Genomic DNA, 17,099 nt, shown 5'->3' with positions numbered 1-17,099 from the left:
ATCCTGTCTCTGATGGACCAGTAGAAAGTACCCAGGGACAGAGAGGAGAAACCAGTCAAGGTACAGGACCTATTTTCCTAGCTCATGGCAAACAATAGCTTAATTTAACCATTAAATATTGAATTGTTACATTCACTATCCAAACATTCCTGTAGGTACACTCTTAAGCACCCATACAGATTTTAAAAACTTCCCCCTGGTCCTGCCCTAAGAAGATAATGAAGTTTCATCTCCCTTGGCTTTGCCAGGATCTCTGGATTTTCTCAGGTTCCTCTCAAAAAGAATGCCTTCCTTCTTGTGATTCTGTGAAGGTATGTTCCTGATTTAGTCTACCTGGAAACATTGAGGAAAAAACAGACTCTTATTGAAACTCAGGACAGCATTAGTTTTCACAAAGGTCAACAGGAGAAAAAAATTCTTACAAACAAGGCAAATTCGAAGAATCGTGTTTGTGGCCAGGGTCTGGTCCATTGCTTTTTAACAGTGCTGTAAAAGCACTATATAATTAAAAATAGATAACTTAAAATTAATAATGTGTTTTTTTACTAGGTAAAAAGCTATTTTTCTAAAGGATCCCAGATTCTCCACTTGAGAGCACTTTGACTCATTCACTTATTGAAACTGTAGAGATAAGAAAATAAAAATCTCCTGGGATAAGTACCTATTTTATTTTTTCTGCAAAGATTGCTTTAAGTATGATATCTGCCAAACCTAGTATAGAACATGTAACGTGAAACACAAGGGGGAGAACATTATCTGCATTGGCAGATCTTGTCAGTGGGAGAATTTCTCTGCCCCAGTACTTATATTGCAAAACTTACTTGTTTGCACGTACATCCTCTACATTTAAAGAGTTGCTTTAGGCTGTAAAGAGAGAAAAATAAGTTAACAAGTCAAAGGTTGTAATGCTTCCGACCCTTTGTCTGGGCAGGTTGATAAAGATGGTGAGAGATGTGTAGATTTGATTTGTTTGGCATGTAAAATGGTCTTGAGACGATAAGTGAAAGGAATCCTTTATGTAGTCCTGTCACTGTCAAACAGAACCAGTTGAGGCAGGGTGAATGTCTTTTTTGACTTTGCAAAAGAAAAAAAAAAGAGATTGAAAATAGATTGCACTTATCTAATATCACTAATGAAACCACAGTGATGTCAGTTCTGATCAAGCTATAATCGGAGTTGCTGATTGTGTGATAACAGGCTTCCTTTTTACGTGTTTTCTGCATGTTTGCAGTGGAAAAGGCCATAAATGATTAACTGTGGGTGAGTGGAAATAGTGAAGAAAAAAATAACTTTGCCACAACAACAACAAATGAGAGAAGGAGAGGACTTCAGAGTGAATGCAGTGGGGAGGAGGAGGAGAAGAGAATTCTGAGTATTATTAAATATGTGAAAGAAGACTCATTTACTTTATAAGAAGTAGATCACTCACATGAACACATTCACAACTTTGTGGTCATTGAAATTTGCGTAAGTGCTATTAATCAGCTCACCACAGATTATCATAGCTATTTCTTTGGAAATGACACTTGAATTTAAACCCGGTGTTAAAAGGGAAAGCAGCAAAAACATGATTCGAACAATAAGAAAAAACCACAAGTTTGTTTAAATCCCTTTGGATCAGATTCTACCGCCTTTACTCACAGTGAGTAGAACCTTACTCAATAAAAAGTCCTTCCTGAAGCCAGTGAGGTCAGAAGAGCAAGTGTTCAGTGATAATAAACCCAACCAAATATCTTCCTGAAACCTACCTCACACTCTCAGGATTCTGTAAAAAGTTATTGCACAGTATTCTGTCTGCCAGGCAAAGAATAAAGGATTACCCAAGGGTAGGCTGGATAAGCCAGTCACAGGCCCTCCCATTAGCACCATTGGTATAGTTCATGCACTGTGTCACCTGACTTGATTGCAACTGCATTTCTGTGCCACTGCTCCCTTTCACAGCATGGCTGGATTTGTCCGTGCCACAGTGACCAAGGTGATAGATGGGTCACAAATGATGAACCTGGAATCAATACACAGTTTTCAGAAAATACACTCAAATACAGCAGAATAAAGTGTAAGCAGAGTGTCTGTTTATAAGTAGTTGTAACTGGTGAATACTGTTGGTAAGGTAGACAATAATAGACTCTTATCAGCCTTTCTCTAGCTAGATGCCACTGCTGCTTGGGAAAAGAGAAAATCACCTCAGCAGACTGGTTAATAAACATGCTTAGCTGGCTAACCACTGACATCAGACCCTTTGAAAGAAAATACAGTCATTACTTTATGTGTAAAAGAATAATAACCATTCCCTCTTCCAGCAGAGCTGGAAGGTTCTAGCAGTCAACAGGTGTTCTGAAGGAAGCAGGTAGGAAGTTGTTGCTAGTAATCTATTGTATCTTTCTGCTTTTTGTCTCCTAAATTTTTGTTTTATTCTTTGTCTTTGGCCTCCTGATGGCAGGCATAGAGATCAACACGAGTATAGAACAGACAAAATGCTACCAGTATTATTTTATAACAGAGTTACCTAAAGAGGGTACATGGTTAGTGTGGAAGTCTTCACAGGCATATTCCTGGATACATTTTGGGCAGCTAAGAAACAGAAGTAGTATTTATCCAGAAGTTGATGAAAGGGTAGGTTTTGACCTCTTATTGATACTGTGCATTATTTGGTTAACATTGCAACATTGTTTGGGTAGCATTCCTTTAAATGGAGAAGAGATCTTATCCTTATGGCTCCAAGACTGACTGATAATGGTGCTATCTACTGAAATCTGCTGAATCAACTGAAGTATGTGTGAGCTGTATCATCTGTGGGCATGGATGGGTGTAAGACAACACTTGTTACAGTCAAGAGGTAGATCTGTACCCAGTTTCCCCAGTGCTCTCTGTAGTTTAATTCAGACTTGTTTATTGTATATTTTTTTTTTTTGTATCCTCAATCAGACAAGCTATCTACAGATATGTGGCTTGTTTTCAATGGGAGCAAATTTTTTCTTGTTATTCCCCACAGCTGAGTTGTAAAGAAATAATGGGCACTGAAATGTCCACACTCTGTTTCTCTGCAGATATTCAGCCAGCTGAGGTGCCTCTAAGTCAATGAAATGAGACAGTCATGGTCATTTCCAGAATGAAAATATTTTCCTTGTAGGTCACAATTAAGGAGAAGATACGGACTGTAAACTTTAGTCTCTGAGAGGAATACATATGTGTGTCTATGTATATAGAACTACATATGTATACACACATGTATAAACATTTTTATACTAGTACATTTGTAATGTTCTTTTATAAGCATTGTTTCAAAAGGGTAAGATTTCCCAAAATGGAAAATTCTGGGTATTCCTTTCTACGTTCTGCACCAGAACAGTGGGATAACTGAATTCTCTAGAGTAGATAATTTCTGAAATATGAACTGACACCTAAGGGTAAATATGAGACATATCTATGAAATCTTTTTAGATGTTATCTTCTAGAATTAAAGGCTAAAAAATGGGAAGTGCTTTCTGTTGGCCAGTGTTTTGTAACTTTGTCATATCAAAAACTGTGATGGGTGTTATAATATCAGTTTACCATCCAGGAATAACTTATTCCCCAAACAACTAAAACACACAAAAAAAGCAAACTTCATTGATTGTTTTTTCACTTAAAGAATAATATCAGATCCTAAATGTAAGATATTTTAGTGAACTTGTACAATTAAATTAAAAGAATGGTCATCTCACATACTCTTTTTTTCCCCAAAGGAAAGGATAGTAATATTTTAAAGTGATTAAGAATTGAGTAGCAGTAAACTCTTCATAAAACATTCAAAAAATGATCACAGAATTCTGAAGTAATTAAAAAAACTTAGCTTAACATGACAGTCGTCATTACATCTTTATAGACTTATTTGTATATTTAATACATATACAAGAAATATGTTAGCAATATTTTTTTTCTGATTTTAACTGTGAGCCCTTTTCAACCTAGCCCACGCAATAACTTGCTTACTTTAATCACTATCAGCAATTATTATTATTGTTCTGATGTTTTTGGAGTGATATTGTTCAACAAATCCATTAGGATGAATGTGCCCCTGCACTTGTGCTATGTACAAAATGGCAAAATGGACAGCTCCTGTCTCACTTGTGGGTTTCTTCATCTAAGGTCAGCTCATCTCTGTTTTCCCTCTTTGTGGGGGATTTGGAGGTGCTATTAAGGAAAGGGCACTTATGTGAAAAAAATGTGTTGATTTCTCCTGTCATGTGAATGAGAAGATTTTAAGCCCTGCTGTATCCAGTTTCCAGGTGGTAAAAAAAGCTGTGGAGATGACCAGTATGATGAAGAAAAAGTGACAAACAAATGACTGGCAGATGAAAACTGGTTTAGGGATTAAATGGATGCATAATCTGACCCCAGGCTAGGCTGGGAAATAAAAAATTAATTAAATGAGAAATTTTGGACTAGGAAAAAATGGAGACTCAGCGCTTTCTCATGCGTCTCAGAATATGGAGAGGAATGTGTTTGCTGCTCTGAAGTTGCCCAGAGAAGGGAAAGGTTCTTGGTAGAGAGTTGGAGATCCTTGGAGACTTTGCTGCCACTGAGAGGCAGGAATAGGCAGAAGCAACTGTTCTTGTTTCAAGGGGCTTTCCACGCAGGGATATCTGATTTGTCGTGGTCTCTAGTGGGATAAGGGACAATATTTTATTGCTGAGACATAACAGGCCACTAGACAGAGAAATCTGAAAAGTGTCTTAGAAAGTGCCATGATTTGGGAAATCTGGTTTCTTTTTTTATGCAGTTTTACTAATGAGTTTTTGATTTTGGTATTATTCAGGAATAGCTAAGAAGTTGTATCGAAAAGATTGTTTTCAATTTGTTTAACATTACTAATATTATAGTACAATAAATAGAGATAGAAGTATTCCTATGTATAAAAAAATCACTCTTTAGTTTTAAAAAAATCCAGATTCTTTACTAAAATAAAAATTGGTTGTCATTGATTCATGTATTTGAGATTCTTTATAAAAATTTATACTTACTCTGTCTTTAGCTAGTTTGTTTCTAATGAACATACTGTTTACCTCTTGGGTTTTTTCAGTTTTGTTAGTAACTGATCTTTTAAACCTAAGAAGGACTTTCAGCTACAGCTTTTAAGCAGACTTTTTTGTGTATTTTGAAAATCCACATTTCCCAGCTTTTCTGTCAGTTGGTCTTGCTAGCTTCTGGGCTGGGGTTTTTTTTGGTGGTTTTTTTCCCTTCTTTTTTTTTTTTAATCAGACCTTCTATTCTTTATGTGTTACGATCCTTATTAAGACATGTTGGGGTAAATTAATGTAGAAATTATGTGGGGCATTGATTGGGGGTCAGTCTTTCAAGACTGAAAAAATATTCTATTGTAAAATTCATTAACATTTTCAGAAAAAGTTATATTGGTAAATCTTTTTGTTTACAATGATTTTCTGTTTCCGTATACTCTGTAAGGAAGAGAATTCTCTCTTCATTTAGATGCCTCTTTGTAATCATAATAGAGATTTGTTCTTGGAATATATGCTTCATATTTTATTTATAGTGAGTCCTAATAACAGCAGAACAATTCCCTCTGGGTTTCCATATTTCTACCATTATGATTGAGCCAGATATGTTAATCTGTACAAAATGAAGTGGTTTGCCTAGGTTTTACACAGGCTTTCCCCTATTATTAGGTATTTAGAAAACACAAAGTTGCATTTTTCAGGCTATATGGGAAAGTTTTTAATTAAGTGATAGGTCAAGAAAACAAGTTTGTTTGGTGAAGTAATAATCTAGAGGAATTTCTATTTTTAGTTTTCTTGTCAAGATGAAGAGAATATTGTCTCTCTAGTTCTAAAGCTCATCCGTTTCAGACATGCCTTTTCAGTGATTCTTTTGTTCCATTCTCACTGGAAAGCACATTGGTTTATGAGCATCTTGAATTTGACAAATTGTCTGTTTCCATAAAATGTTTGTGTATTTGTAGTTTATTGTCATATCAACAGGGTTAAAATATACATTGAGATGCTGGAGTTTTATAGGATGAACATTCTGATCTTTTTGATTAGTTCTACTTTTACAGCAAGCTAATAAAGTTATACCTCATAAAAAATCTATGGTGGAGGCATATATTAATATCCCACTTTTATTGCCTTAGTCATATGGCAACTAAAAGACATGGCAAAGATCATCCAGTCAGTAAGTATTGGTGGAGTCAATCTGCTGTTGTCAAAACAGCGTTCCTAGAGGTAATAGTGGGATCAATTACAAACCAGTGTTTTAGCTCCTCCTTCTCTTGAGAGAAAAATGATTGAAATAAACCAGCAGATTTTAACAGATTTTGAAATAAAACAGTGAGTAAAAGTGATTACTAAAAATGTTGAAAAACACTGGCTGTCATTCAAAAACAATTCTGTTAAAAAGCTTTTACATATCTCACACATTTTTGGAAGCTAATAGAAGGGTTGTTTACTGTAGATAAAACCCACAAAGAGTAAGAATTAAGAAACAGGGATGATTTTAAGCTCACCTTTGTTTATTAATTCTCGGTGAATACCAAGACATCAGAAAGTTATTTCAGATTTATATTGATGCAAGCTATCCACCTATTACAGTGGGTAAAAATAAATTAAGATGTGTCTTATACGTCATTCCTATTCACTGCTGCTGCTGTTCTTATATGAGAAATCAGGATAACAGCAACACATATGGGCACTAGGACGCGGAGGTGCGTGTTATACTCTGGTGCTTCTTATACACAGGAAAATAAGTTAGATCAACATTAGGCTGGGAGATTTTGCAGAAAATAAATTAATAGAATTATGTAAATGCCCGATACTCTCTTAAAAATGGTTAAAGGCATAAAGTGGTATATTAGTCCTAAAATTACATTTGAAGCTGTGTTAGCAATACTAAGATAAGAACCTTTTCCCTTTGTAATGTCCCCTGAGAACTGTTTGCTATAGTGGGCATCAGCCTCTCTATGACCTCAAGATGTGATCTGTTGTGGCTGGGGCACCCAATTTGAAGGATACTTCACAGCCAATGCCGAAAGCTTGATACTATGTATGGACAGTCCTACTGCAAATGTTCTGTGTAGTAGCCTTATGCATGTGCAGAGCAACTCTACAGTGTATGCCCAACGAGGCTGACCCGTACATAAGCAGAAATGCTACCTGGATGTGTAGGTAGTGTAAAATATCAGTCATCACCTCCCAGGTGCACCAGCTTTCCCTGTCAGAGAGAGGCGCTACTATGACAATTGACATCACACATTGCATTTCAGTTTTATTCTACTGGTACTAGAAACGCTTCCACATGGATCAGATTCTAACTTTCTTATGTGCAATCCATTACAGTCTCAGCATTTGCCACTTCATGATCTTTCCTGCACTTAGGAGATAGTTAATGCAATCACAGCCAAGTGGCAAGCGTTGCACGTTAGATACCTATTGCAGTCTCGGCGAGTGACATTGTGCCATGAATATTAAGAGCCACACCCTCCAACAAGGACATACCACGGACTCCAGTGAAGCTGTATCAGCTTAAAACAGCTGAGAACCTAACTCCAATTTTACAGGTCTTGACTACATATTTGAAATACAGGCCATTCACCTAACATATGGAACAAATGTTTGCACCAAAACACTGCATTTAAGTGCGTGTGCAGAAAGTAAGACATGTCTTTCTCAAAAGTAATACTTCATTATTCCTGTCACTTCATGCTGATGACTGTTAAATAGCTTTTGTTTCCCTTTTCTCTCTGTCTAAAACTTACTGTTCTGTTTTTACTTCTGCTTCAGTAATGTTTGTCCATCACATCTGGTAACTCAGCTGCTTTGTCTGCTCGTGTCTTTGACTTGATTTTTTGTTCATTTTTCATCTCTTCCTTGCTCCACAGTACTGACTTTTAATGCCTGATAGATCCTGTCAGTTTTAATTCTAGTTTACTATTTCAGGAAAACACAATTTTTTTCACAAAATCTTTAATTTTACAAGAAAAATATTTATCAAAAATTTGCTTTTTCATAATTTTTTTTATTTTTAGAGATTAATAAAACATATCAGTGTTATATTCTTTCCTCCTAAGCATTGGAAAAAGAAAGGATAGGGAAAGAAAAGCAAGAAGTGAATCACATTTGTTAAGTAGGAAATTTCAAATGGAAGGCAATTTGAATTAAAGGACTGTGTAGACGGTAAAGTACCCTGGTCAGTGGTCAACATCTGGCTTGGGACTTGGCACCTCCAACTGCAAACAATGGCAGTGGTTTTGCTTGCAGGTTCATAAATATTTTGCCAGAGTTAATTTTAACTTTAAGACCACTGACAGTCTACTCATGCCTTTGAGGTCATTTGAACTTACTGTGTTCTGAACACATTCATGATGCTATTCTGGTTGAGATTATTTTCTTATTTTGCATTTCTTATGACTTAAACTCAGTGTTGCACTTATAGTGTAAATCCATTTTCAGTTATATAGTTGGGGCATCAGAAAGGAATGCAAGTCTCATTTCTGCAGGGTTAGAATCCAGTTTTTTAAATCTGTCTCTTACCAGTTGCCCGAAAGATCACTTCAAGATATGTCATTTGGCTTAAAGCAAAAAACAAGAACTGGTCAAGAGTAATCTGAATCAGCCAGCTATACTTTGAATTGCATCTTTGGAGATTTTCAGAGACTGTTCTTTTCAACAAAGGGTCTCTGAGTGTGATGAAAGAACACAAATTGTTTTAAGTGAAAAGAATACCTGGTCATTTTTTTGTGACATTTTAACCCATTAATCAGCCTGATATATATTCGTAAAATCTTGGTTTATATTGGTCACTGTAGAAATTGTTTGCTACCTCTTACACAGTGTTTGAACACTTTAATTAAATGTTATAATATGCTTGCAATGCTGTTATGTTGGTATTGTTCAGTAGTATTTACAACTCACCTGCATGTCTCAAAATGGATGCTTTATTGTCCAAATCTTCCTTTGTGAAACGTTGCCTATGGAATGTCTTGTCACAGAACAAATCTAAACACAGTGAGGCTTACTATTTCCATAACATCTGTCTTTTCTACTATAGAACAGATTAACAATTATGTCTTTAAAAAAAATGTGAAACAAAAACATGCAGCTTAGACAGCAGTAACTAGCTGTGCTACATGTGTGTCAGAGGAAAAGGTCTCTCCCACAGTGCAGCTGGTAGGGTTCACACTTTCCCTTCTCATTGTACAACAGAATGCTATATTATTTCTGTTACAACATGATTGTCTGAGGGGGGAAAAAAAGATAGCAGACTCTCCCACCCTCCTCTTTCCATGCATGCAAGGCTTTTCAATTGTGTTAAGCAGTATAGCAGAAGGATTTTATAAATTAGTGTTTTGTTTTAGCAATGGTTGCTGATGTGTACATGTAATACAGTTTTAATCAAATCCCAAATGCTGAAGACCTTTCAGCAGTATCTTAGGCAGCACTGTGCAATGCTTATTCCACTTGAAGTGGCCACTAGGGAGGTACAATTAGCTGTTCCCATGGAGAAGTTTGTTATACTAATAAATAATAAGTAGTGTAGGTAGAGATGGAATCAATTAAAGATATTTTTGACCATCTAATGGTTTATGGGAATACTAAATAATTGACAACAAGTTTTGACTGTGTGTTCCATAAGCATGTTTTATTGTAACTAAAGTGTGACCACAGAACATGGAACGCCTCTGTGCTGACAGTCATGAAGGTTAACTTATACCACCTTCTTAAACATCATAGCTCATAATCTTCACTGTTAACCCTTTCTAAAGAGTTAAAATGTACACATAAATATACATGTACTCCATGCTGAAGCTGCTGCAGCACAGCTTATTTCCGTTATATTTTTAAAAATTTAAAAAGATACTTGAAATGTTAAGAAAGGAAGAAGTTATATGGCTGTATCTATTTTCATGTGTTTGCTTGAATAACTCAGAATTAATTTTGTTATTTAAGACTGATTTGACAAACTTACTCAAACCATGGCTTAATCACTTTTATTTGTCTGAAGTAAAAATATTGACATAGATTCAAACCCAAACCAGCTCTAGCCGTTCCTTTGGGGAAAAAAAGGATTTGTTCAGTAGTATTTGCTGAAGGCAAAATGCAGTAAATATAAAATCAGATTCACCAGCCCTTTAAGTCTGATTTGTTCCACTCCAAGAACAGCTAGTTTTTTGAGGTTTCCCTACCATTAGAGAATTCATGGGTGACCTGAACACTGTCATAGCTCTTATACCACCTTTTTTCTCTTCTTATGTGTAAAGAATTTAACGGAAAAGCAATCGTTGGCATAGATATTTGAAGTCAGAAACAGATGAAGTTTTAGGACTGAAGCTAAAATGAAAATATGCAGTATATGAGAAACATAGTTCCTATTACACTTCAGTACTCCTCAGGATCTGCTGAAGAGCCAAAATACTTTGGTCCTCATTTTTTAAAATAGGATAATAATAATAATAATAATGTCTTTGGATATGATGGTAGTAAAAGTGGAATGTCTGTTGTTATGATCTCTCAGGACATAAAGTCATTCAATGACTGATAGTGACTTGGATGAAAGAATGTTTTCAATATTAATAGAAGAAATTGTACCTGTGTTCATTTTGTGAACAAATGTATCCACTAATGAACATTATTTTTGCACTTAGAAAGGACTTTTAGAGTGTTGTCATTATTAGCAAAGTTTCAGTGAAATAACAAAATGATACAACTTTGAATCCTTTATTTATCCAATGTAAAGCAAGCACTATGCACATGCCGTTCCCCCAAGAAAGCTAGAACAGTTTAGGCTACCCAAAGTTATCATTAATTTCAAAGAAAAAAATACTGGTTTTTTTCAAAGAAAGATCTATAGAAGTAGGATAGAGAATACCTTATTCTTTATCTTCAATCCCCTGAGATATTTTTAAAACTTTGCAGAGACTGAAAGCCATACACTAAGATTCTATGTAAAGTAATGTTCTTTCTATGGTGCTTCCTGAATCTCTGGTGCTTTTAGGAGACATGGGTGCACAGAATCATTTGCCATCCAAAAAGACTATAGCTCTGTGTCAATGAAACACTACACTTGAACTTTGGAAAGCTGCATTATATGATCAGGTAGAAAAGAGAGAAGCAAACAGTGTTTTCAAGTCTACCACCCCATTAATTTTCCAGCCTTGTCTTTTATTCTTCCATTGGCTTCTTGTGGCTTCTAGTTATGGTTTGTTCAGTGACTCTCAGTATTCTTTCCTTAACTCCAGCTTCCATTTCTTTCTTATTTTTCCACTCCCACTAGCTTTCAACCCTGTTTTCTATGTTTTCTAGCAGTCTTTCCACAATCCATTTCTGCATCCCTGGTCCATATTGTTATTCATGCTGATTATACTGAGGGAAAGTCCTTGAGAAAAATGAACTGTGAAGTTCTGCTTAGTCTCTGCTGAACACATGTATGTAACTTTCAACTTGGCTAAAATAGAAATGATTTGGTAACAGCAGCAAAAAGTGTTTGCTCTCTGTTTTGCCTTAAATCATGGATGTGCTAGACCTCCTCAGTTGAGATGTTGCTAGAAGATCATACATCTGCACACCTATACAAATTTCTTTAGTCTCCCTATGAAAGTGCTACATTAATTAAGTTGAAAACTTTTTCTCTATATGTTCTTTTAGACTTTCAACAGTAACAATAATCCCTCTCTTGACAGTGTGGCAAGTAACCAGTAGCTACAACTACGTTAGTATTCTTGTTTAGATTAGGAAAGCACTGCTGAAATGAATCTCCTTGTTGTCCAATGTAACTTGCTTGTTTCACACTGCTAAGTGGCCCAGAGCTCATAAACAGGGTTCCTTTTGAGTAAAACTTCAGTGGAAGATGATCCCTAGGAGTACACCCGATACACTTCAACTGCTGAATTGGTGTTCAGCCTCTGGTACCAGACTAGAGCTATTCCAAAACCCCCTCTGGAATTAATATGGTGTGGATGCCAGGTCCTCAGCATCAACTGTACTTGGCTGAGCATCTTTGCTCCTGCTGTGGCATACCACTTAATATTGATACAGCAAGCAGATTTCTAAACTGCCACTAAGCTGTAGCAAATTGGGCATTAACCCATGAATTTAAAAAATATAACTGTCCAAAAGGTAAAATTTCCTTTCATAAGAAAACCTATGGCTTTTGAGAAATGGGAGGAGGGAGGAATTTTGTGCATGAGCCTGTGGCAAAGTAATTGAGATGTTCATCTGTGTTGTGTACTACTGTAGCTTCCTTTCAATGCCTCTATCAGAATAAGGGAGACATTTTTGTGAAGAAACAAAGATAACTGTGCTTTTAATGTTGCAGGATTTGTCATAGCTTCTAGACCTGCTGTGGACTCCAGAGCTCATGAGCCTATGGTGACAACATTTTCTGTTTCTAGGTGATGTGCTGCAGGAGAACTCCACAAGAGCCAACAACATTAAATTCCATGTGGCCTTGTATTTGATATTATACTGACTCATGAAAACATGATGGATAATATGTACTGCTTTAGGAAATCATCACCAAACAGATCCCACCTGCTATTTCTTGATGAGAGCTGATTTTGCCAGTTTTGGAAAAATGCTACTTTTTCTATTTGACTTTTGGTCCCTTTTCTATTGTGCCATGAAATAAATCAATGTTTTGTAGAAAAGAGAAAGTTAAAGTTCCTACCACATGCTCAGAAGCATGCTGATCTGTGTGCTTTTCCCCCTTATGCCTCTAATTTCAAGCTCTACTCTCTCAATACTTACTTCTATCAGAATGCTCTATTTAGTGATGGATGGTTTGAGTTCTGGTGCCCTAAAGCTGAATTGAGGCTTTGTGAATACAGAACTCTGGAATTTCTGTCCAGTCACCTTGAAAAGCTCTTCTTGTTATTGATCCTGCAGGTTTCTAGCTGTTTTCTGACTTCTGTCAAACCTCCTGGCAGCCATTTTGCTTCAACCATAAGAGGAACAGTCATGGTAGATTCATTGCATAACAGTAAACCGTGCTTTTATTTCTCTTCTCTTCTCTTCAGTCTTGGTTATTTACTCTGGCTTAGTGTCATGGTTGAGAAAACATTCTTGCTATTCTCTAGAATTTAGCATATAAATTAACTCAGAATTTCCATATGGCAACTCTAACAAAGTGATGTAATATTCTAGTCTTGTAAACACCCAAGTGTCTAGAAAACTGATGCACCACTGATAACTTATCTTTAGAATAAATATGCCAGTCTTTGGTTAGTGTTTGTTTAGTTTCTCTCTTTTTTGACTAGTCTGTGTGTTTCTCTGGAGCCAAGGGGACAGTCAGAGATCACGTTGATGCTATTTGACACAACTGATAAAACTCTATGTTGAGAATCTGGAGGCACAGGATTCAGAGCTTGTTGATGAATCATTTCAAGATTCTTCATGGTTGTACCCCATGGAAAATCTATTTTACCACTATTCATTTTAAAAAATTGTTTCAATTAATCAGTTTCTAAACTCATGTTTTCAGTGAACATTAAAACTGTTGAATTTATGGATGGGAATATTTGTGGAAAAACATTTTGAAGTTAAGGAGTATTGAGAGAAGTTGAATTTTGAACTGGAATATAGTTCCAAATATTCATTTGGGATATACAAATAAAGCTATCTGGTAGTGTTCAGCTGAACAAAAAACCTCAAGTATTTGAATTTATAAAACTTACATTCAAAAACATGAGCAAGTGAGACTCTAGGAAATGTGACTCCATTAGTATGGAACTCACATAGATGAACTGATTTACTAAAAATTCTGTCGTTTTTGAGAAATTCTTAATCATAGAAAGATGATAAAGTAGTTAAACATTTATCTAGTTCATTGTTATACAATCATATCTACAAATTTATGCTTAAAATCAAATCTGCCACTGTCCAAGTAATTAGAGTATTTAGAGCAGTAATAGCTACAATCCAGAAAAATGTATGGTTGAGAAAAACCCAGAAGATGGATATGGGTTTGAATTGAGCTAACCTGTTAAATTGATGAATTGCAAAGTTGCAGTCAGTAGAACTTTTAAGACTACCTGGACCTCGAGCTGCAACTTGTCTTCCAAGAAGAATACTGTGTCTCCATCTGCTGGTCAGCGGTATAACCCTCTGCCTTCCAGGAGCTGAGGCCTAGTAACCAAAGCCCAGAAGGCTTTTGTTCTCTCTTTTGTTGTCAGTGGGTAATTAATCTCAAAAATCTCATTCCCAATACCAAAAGGACTTTGAAAGTAACCAAAGGGACATAATCCATCGTTTACAGCATAAATAAACCCTTTTATTCCATTATTTTAAAATCTAGTTCTTTAGCATCCCCATTTTCCTTTCAGAATGGGTTAGATTTATACCATTGGGAAAAAACCAATGGAAGTCACTGATTCAGTTCAAATTTGGAGCAAACTGCAACATTTCATTTCAGTAAAATCATTAAGAAAGGAAAGCGTTCTAAAGTAAGAGCAATAATCAACAATTCAGCAAGATTAAGGAAACCCAATGTTTATTCAAAATGTGAAAATTTCAATAGAGTGATTTGTGCTGATTAAGGTGTTAGGTAGAGCTATTAATGAGAAAAGATATGTAAACTTATCTTGACCATAGCATAGGCTCATTCCGAGACAAACTGGGAGTCTTTCACCTGAAACAGAGTTGTGATTGTGTTTGGATTGGTTTGGGTCATCAAAAGCAAAAAGTATTATATTTAAGTATGTTTAAATAGATTTCCTATCAATGGCAGAATTTGTGGTATCAGAGAGAACACATTTAACTTAATTGAAATGGTTAAGATGCTTTTCAGAGAAGAAGATACAAATTGAAAATCCTGCTTCATGTCTCTGATTCTGAATGGGAATGTAGATCTAGGTCTTCGGTATCTTGGAGAATTTTCAGACCCACTTTACAACTGTTGTAGAGTTAATCTGGTTTAATCAATATTTCTTTCTGAAAACTAACAGAACAGCTTCTTAGAGGAGATTTTGTCCCTGCAGTTAGTTATCCAGGCTACTGGAGGATAAGGGAGACCAATGCACTAGTCTCTACTTGATATAAAACAGATCAAACTTCCATGTGGGTCCATTTAATCACAATTGTCAGTCATAACTAGGCTACTTTCTGGTCATTCTTGTTTGCATAAAAGAGTTTCAGAGGAATTCCCTTTTACCCCTTTTTGTTTGCTCTGGTACACAAAATCCAAACTGACAGAATTTTTCATGAAATGAAATTCTGGTTGTCACTGCTATGTACCAGTCAGAAGAGTTCAGTCATTCACGAGCTTTCTCTTGAATAACAGTTAAAAAAAAAGAAAAAAAAAAGAGAGAGAGAAAGGTTGGAATAGAATTACTATTTTTCAGATGTATGAAAAAATGTTAGCCAGAAGTTAATATTAAAGATTATAGGCATTATAATCCTTGTGGTGTAGTGAAAGGGAATGATTTAGTCATTTCACTGAGATTAAAACCAGCAGCAGATACCTTTATTCTGATTTTTCACTTAGGTTTATGATTTGCCCTTGTGCCAGGGCCTTGATGTCAGAATCTGCTTTTGGATCAAATCTTCAGCTGGCATGAGCAATGTAGCTACATATCATTTTACATTTATTGCAAGAAAACAACTTATGGCAATAAAAGAGTGTTGTAAGATATAGTAAAAATCAAAAGCTGTCATGAAAGTTTACTGAATAATTTTCAGTGCAAAGCTCAGCTGAAGCAGTAATGAACTAAAATGTCCTGCTTACAGCTGCTGCAGTTTTAAATAATGAAAGCTACTGTAGTTTTTCATAGCAATGAAATTATGATATGAAGCAGATGCATCTGTAGTGACACTGCTAACACCGATTTCAACTCTGTCATAGCTGTGTAGAAGTAGGAAAATTACAATTTTGCTTATTGAAAGAGCAGGATACCTAAAGTGAAGTTAACAGTAGTTTAACTAAATTGTACGTTACAACTTCATTTTTTTATATTAAATGCGTAATTGAGGTGCTTTATGTACAGTTTATCACTGCAATGAAAATGTAGTCAGAATGAACTTCTCTAGGCTGTTAAACTGCCTCTTATTAGCATTGAAACTATATTTGCAGCACATTATCTTAGGCTATTTTTTTTTTTTTTTTGTATAAGGAAATTGCCATCAAAGCATAGTTAATCTGAGCTGAATTAGATTATAATTGGAGTCCTTATGAATGGGGATTTAAAATTATTCTGTATTGTCATAGAGTAACAATACATTATTAGGATATTAAAAGTAGTTGGCAGCAGTATCATAAGAGTACATTTTCTATTAACACTTTGTGCAAAGTTAACTGTTCATTTTTTAGTTTGTACATCTTTCTTGTATCTTCTATTATAACAAACTGCAGAAATGTCAGTGTATTAAAGATTTTTCAGCTTTTAAAATGCATCACAGATTAAGATATAGCTTAAAAAAGGAGTCTATCCAAAGCCTTTTGAAGTCAATTGAAAGACTGTGACTTCAATGAGCTTTGGATGGGGCCCACAATGTGCTTGTTGCAAAGTAGCAGCTGTGCAGGCCTTTGTTTGCAGGAGAATCAGAAGTCTTACATTTGATGGTTGGGATACAGTGAAAAGCAAAAAAGAAGAAAGATGGAGGCAAAATAATACATAGCATTTAAAAATTGAAATGAATGCTGTTTGTCTTAATTATGAAATGCATCACAAGCCTTTGGCTTTCATTATTCAACTGAAAACATTTAAACAAAAAGCATCTGAAGAGGTCAGGATGTTTCTGTGAAGTTTTTGCAGAAGGGCGTATGAGCACTGTCTTGCAACCAAAAGGGAGTAACATTTTCACAGCTCTTTGATATACAAATGAAGAAGAATGGCAGATCTAGTTGATTTTTTTTTTTTCCAACATGTACATTTCGGGGAGTGTTTTTTACTTATAGTTTACAGCAGAAGGAGGTACCAATGACTCAGAACTCAGATTCTTGGGAGGTGAAATGCAAGTACTTTTTCATGTCATATATGATTACGTAGTTGGTAACCTTTAGAAATAGTTAACATGGCAAACATTGGCATAATGCAGTCAATTCTATGCTCAGTGAGTAGAAATAAATGTAGGAAATCAACATTGTGAGATAAAATCTATTTGAATAGAGTTACC

This window comes from Accipiter gentilis, chromosome 4, assembly GCF_929443795.1.
Source record: "Accipiter gentilis chromosome 4, bAccGen1.1, whole genome shotgun sequence".
Classification (NCBI taxonomy): domain Eukaryota; kingdom Metazoa; phylum Chordata; class Aves; order Accipitriformes; family Accipitridae; genus Astur; species Astur gentilis.
The sequence above is the reverse complement of the archived record's forward strand: the minus strand, read 5'-3'. Positions refer to the sequence as shown.